At 40.5% G+C, this 5,000-nt stretch overlaps 1 protein-coding gene across 1 annotated transcript in view; it reads left to right on the top strand.

Annotated features, from left to right (window-relative positions):
* gpr158b (G protein-coupled receptor 158b) overlaps positions 1–5,000 on the top strand; it is a 155,732-nt gene that overhangs the window by 119,838 nt on the left and 30,894 nt on the right. The gene's annotated exons all lie outside the window — the stretch shown is intronic.

The raw sequence follows: 5,000 nt of genomic DNA, 5'->3' as shown, positions 1-5,000 counted from the left end.
CTCCGACACTACACGAACACGCACATGACCCCCACCCCACGCCCTCGTAGCCGTTTTTGCCAGCGTCCACTGTTGCAAGTCTCGAGTTTGCAAACAAACCATCACTGATGGTGGAAACTTTACACTAGACTTCAGGCAACGTGGATCCTGTGCCTCTCCTGTCTTCCTCCAGACTCTGGGACCTCGATTTCCAAACGAAATGCAAAATTTGCATGGTTGGGTGATGGTTTGGGGTGCCATGTCATCTGCTGGTGTCGGTCCACTCTGTTTCCTGAGATCCAGGGTCAACGCAGCCGTCTACCAGCAAATTTTAGAGCACTTCATGCTTCCTGCTGCTGACCTGCTCTATGGAGATGGAGATTTCAAGTTCCAACAGGACTTGGCGCCTGCACACAGCACAAAATCTACCCGTGCCTGGTTTACGGACCATGGTATTTCTGTTCTAAATTGGCCCGCCAACTCCCCTGACCTTAGCCCCATAGAAAATCTGTGGGGTATTGTGAAAAGGAAGATGCAGAATGCCAGACCCAAAAACGCAGAAGAGTTGAAGGCCACTGTCAGAGCAACCTGGGCTCTCATAACACCTGAGCAGTGCCAGAAACTCATCGACTCCATGCCACGCCGCATTAACGCAGTAATTGAGGCAAAAGGAGCTCCAACCAAGTATTGAGTATTGTACATGCTCATATTTTTTATTTTCATACTTTTCAGTTGGCCAACATTTCTAAAAATCCCTTTTTTGTATTAGCCTTAAGTAATATTCTAATTTTGTGACACACGGAATTTTGGATTTTCATTTGTTGCCACTTCAAATCATCAAAATGAAATGAAATAAGCATTTGAATGCATCAGTCTGTGTGCAATGAATAAATATAATGTACAAGTTACACCTTTTGAATGCAATTACTGAAATAAATCAAGTTTTTCAAAATATTCTAATTTACTGGCTTTTACCTGTATATATATATATATATATATATATATATATATATATATATATATATATATATGTATGTGTGGGAAAAAAATTACAAGACTATTTCATCTCTACAGGCCTGTTTCATGAGGGGGGTACCCTCAATCGTCAGGAGATTTAAAATCTCCTGATGATTGAGGGTACCCCCCTCATGAAACAGGCCTGTAGAGATGAAATAGTCTTGTAATTTTTTTCCCACACATACATATATTGCGCTCTACTACGGTATCGAGCACTATTTTTTGGATAACCTTATTAAGACATATATATATATATATATATACATACTGATATATATACAACCCATGTATCATTCAAAGCCACACATGAATAAAATTTACATATGGAATGGTTGCAAACAACACGGGATAATATACATTATATACAAAACCCAAAACCAGTGAAGTTGGCACGTTGTGTAATTCGTAAATAAAAACAGAATACAATGATTTGCAAATCCTTTTCAAATTATATTAAATTAAATAGACTGCAAAGACAAAACATTTAATGTTGGAACTTAGAAACTTAACTTTTTTTTGGCAAATATATCATTAACTTAGAATTTAATGGCAGCAACACGTTGCAGAAAAGTTGGCACAGGGGCATGTTCACCACTGTGTTACATGGCCTTTCCTTTTAACAACACTCAGTAAACGTTTGGGAACTGAGGAGACACAGTTTTTAAGCTTCTCAGGTGGAATTCTTTCCCATTCTTGCTTGATGTACAACTTAAGTTGTTCAACAGTCCGGGGGTCTCCGTTGTGGTATTTTAGGCTTCATAATGCGCCACACATTTTCAATGGGAGACAGGTCTGGACTACAGGCAGGCCAGTCTAGTACCCGCACTCTTTTACTATGAAGCCACAATGTTGTAACACGTGGCTTGGCATTGTCTTGCTGAAATAAGCAGGGGCGTCCATGATAACGTTGCTTGGATGGCAACATATGTTGCTCCAAAACCTGTATGTACCTTTCAGCATTAATGGTGCCTTTACAGATGTGTATGTAAGTTACCCATGTCTTGGGCACTAATACAACCCCATACCATCACAGACCTTTGCGCCTAGAACAGTCCGGATGGTTCTTTTCCTCTTTGGTCCGGAGGACACGACGTCCACAGTTTCCAAAAACAATTTGAAATGTGAACTCGTCAGACCACAGAACACTTTTACACTTTCAGTCCATCTTAGATGAGCTTGGGCCCAGCGAAGCCGGCGGCGTTTCTGGGTGTTGTTGATAAATGGCTTTGGCTTTGCATAGTAGAGTTTTAACTTGCACTTACAGATGTAGCGACCAACTGTAGTTACTGACAGTGGGTTTCTGAAGTGTTCCTGAGTCCACGTGGTGATATCCTTTACACACTGATGTCGCTTTTTGATGCAGTACCGCCTGAGGGATCGAAGGTCTGTAATATCGTCGCTTACGTGCAGTGATTTCTCCAGATTCTCTAAACCTTTTGATGACATTACAGACTGTAGATGGTGAAATCCCTAAATTCCTCGCAATAGCTGGTTGAGAAATGTTGTTCTTAAACAATTTGCTCACGTATTTGTTGACAAAGTGGTGACCCTCGCCTCATCCTTGTTTGTGAATGACTGAGCATTTCATGGAATCTACTTTTATGCCCAATCATGGCACCCACCTGTCCCCAATTAGCCTGTTCACCTGTGGGATGATACAAAAAAGTGTTTGATGAGCATTCCTCAACTTTCTCCGTCTTTTTTGCCACTTGTGCAAGCTTTTTTTAAACAGATTGCAGGCATCAAATTCCAAATGAACTAATATTTGCAAAAAATAACATTTTTGTATTCCGTTTTTATTTACGATTTACACAACGTGCCAACTACACTAGTTTTGGGTTTAGTATTATTACTGAGTATGAGAGACACAAACATTGCACTTTACCTTAGAGGGGTGAGCTAGCATCCAAGAAGCTACATGCTAAGTAGCAGCAAGCTATCGTCGCACAGATCTATTTCTCCATTTATACGCGCACACAACACTCATAAAACAGACACAAGACTTACAATGTTTCCAAGGCACTTCGTGGGAAGAAACAACAAAAAGGAGCGCTGAAACACGTAATTACTTCTTGTGTGTAAACTACTGGGCGTCTGACTGCCGGCGGCTGCTACCGGAAACTAGAGGAGGGAGCAACTCGCCTTCACAATAAAGGTCCCTTCTCATTGTGTGAATGCTCCAAAGCATTCACACAATCAGCCAACGTAAACACAATTGTAAAACAATATTGAACACTGAACAATTACCTCTTTAAATAAAGGTGCAACAATAAGGAATGTGTAAAAAATGGCTAATAAAATGTAACCAATCAAATCAAAGTTTATTTATATCGTTCTTAATCACGAGTGTCTCAAAGGGCTGCACAAGCCACGACGACATCCTCAACTCAAATCCCACATCAGGGCAAGGAAAAACTCAACCCAATGGGATGACAATGAGAAACCTTGGAGGGGACCCAGGCGACAGGTGCAATTGTCCTTGAGTGGATCTAGTTAATAGTGTGAGAGTCCAGTCCATAGTGGATCCAACATAATAGTGAGAGTCCAGTCCATAGTAGATCTAACATAATAGTGTGACAGTCCAGTCCATAGTGGATCTAACATAATAGTGAGAGTCCAGTCCTTAGTGAATCTAACATAATAGTGAGAGTCCAGTCCATAGTGGATCTAACATAATAGTGAGAGTCCAGTCCATAGTGGATCTAACATAATAGTGTGAGAGTCCAGTCCATAGTGGATCTAACATAATAGTGAGAGTCCAGTCAATAGTGGATCTAACATAATAGTGTGAGAGTCCAGTCCATAGTGGATCCAACATAATAGTGAGAGTCCAGTCCATAGTGGATCTAACATAATAGTGTGAGAGTCCAGTCCATAGTGGATCTAACATAATAGTGAGAGTCCAGTCAATAGTGGATCTAACATAATAGTGAGAGTGCAGTCCATAGTGGATCTAACATAATAGTGAGAGTCCAGTCAATAGTGGATCTAACATAATAGTGTGAGAGTCCAGTCCATAGTGGATCTAACATAATATTGAGAGTCCAGTCCATAGTGGATCTAACATAATAGTGTGAGAGTCCAGTCCATAGTGGATCTAACATAATAGTGTGAGAGTCCAGTCCATAGTGGATCTAACATAATAGTGAGAGTCCAGTCCATAGTGGATCTAACATAATAGTGAGAGTACAGTCCATAGTGGATCTAACATAATAGTGAGAGTGCAGTCCATAGTGGATCTAACATAATAGTGAGAGTCCAGTCCATAGTGGATCTAACATAATAGTGTGAGAGTCCAGTCCATAGTGGATCTAACATAATAGTGAGAGTCCAGTCCATAGTGGATCTACCATAATAGTGAGAGTCCAGTCCATAGTGGATCTAACTTAATAGTGAGAGTCAAGTCCATAGTGGATCTAACATAATAGTGAGAGTCCAGTCCATAGTGGATCTAACATAATATTGAGAGTCCAGTCCATAGTGGATCTAACATAATAGTGTGAGAGTCCAGTCCATAGTGGATCTAACATAATAGTGTGAGAGTCCAGTCCATAGTGGATCTAACATAATAGTGAGAGTCCAGTCCATAGTGGATCTAACATAATAGTGAGAGTCCAGTCCATAGTGGATCTAACATAATAGTGTGAGAGTCCAGTCCATAGTGGATCTAACATAATAGTGAGAGTCCAGTCCATAGTGGATCTAACATAATAGTGAGAGTCCAGTCCATAGTGGATCTAACTTAATAGTGAGAGTCCAGTCCATAGTGGATCTAACATAATAGTGAGAGTCCAGTCCATAGTGGATCTAACATAATAGTGAGAGTCCAGTCCATAGTGGATCTAACATTATAGTGGGAGTCCAGTCCATAGTGGATCTAACATAATAGTGTGAGAGTCCAGTCCATAGTGGATCTAACATAATAGTGAGAGTCCAGTCAATAGTGGATCTAACATAATAGTGTGAGAGTCCAGTCCATAGTGGATCTAACATAATAGTAAGAG

The sequence above is a fragment of the Nerophis lumbriciformis genome, linkage group LG03, assembly GCF_033978685.3.
Source record: "Nerophis lumbriciformis linkage group LG03, RoL_Nlum_v2.1, whole genome shotgun sequence".
Taxonomy (NCBI): Eukaryota; Metazoa; Chordata; class Actinopteri; order Syngnathiformes; family Syngnathidae; genus Nerophis; species Nerophis lumbriciformis.
Note: the sequence above shows the minus strand (reverse complement) of the source record. Positions and strands in the feature narration are given on the sequence as shown.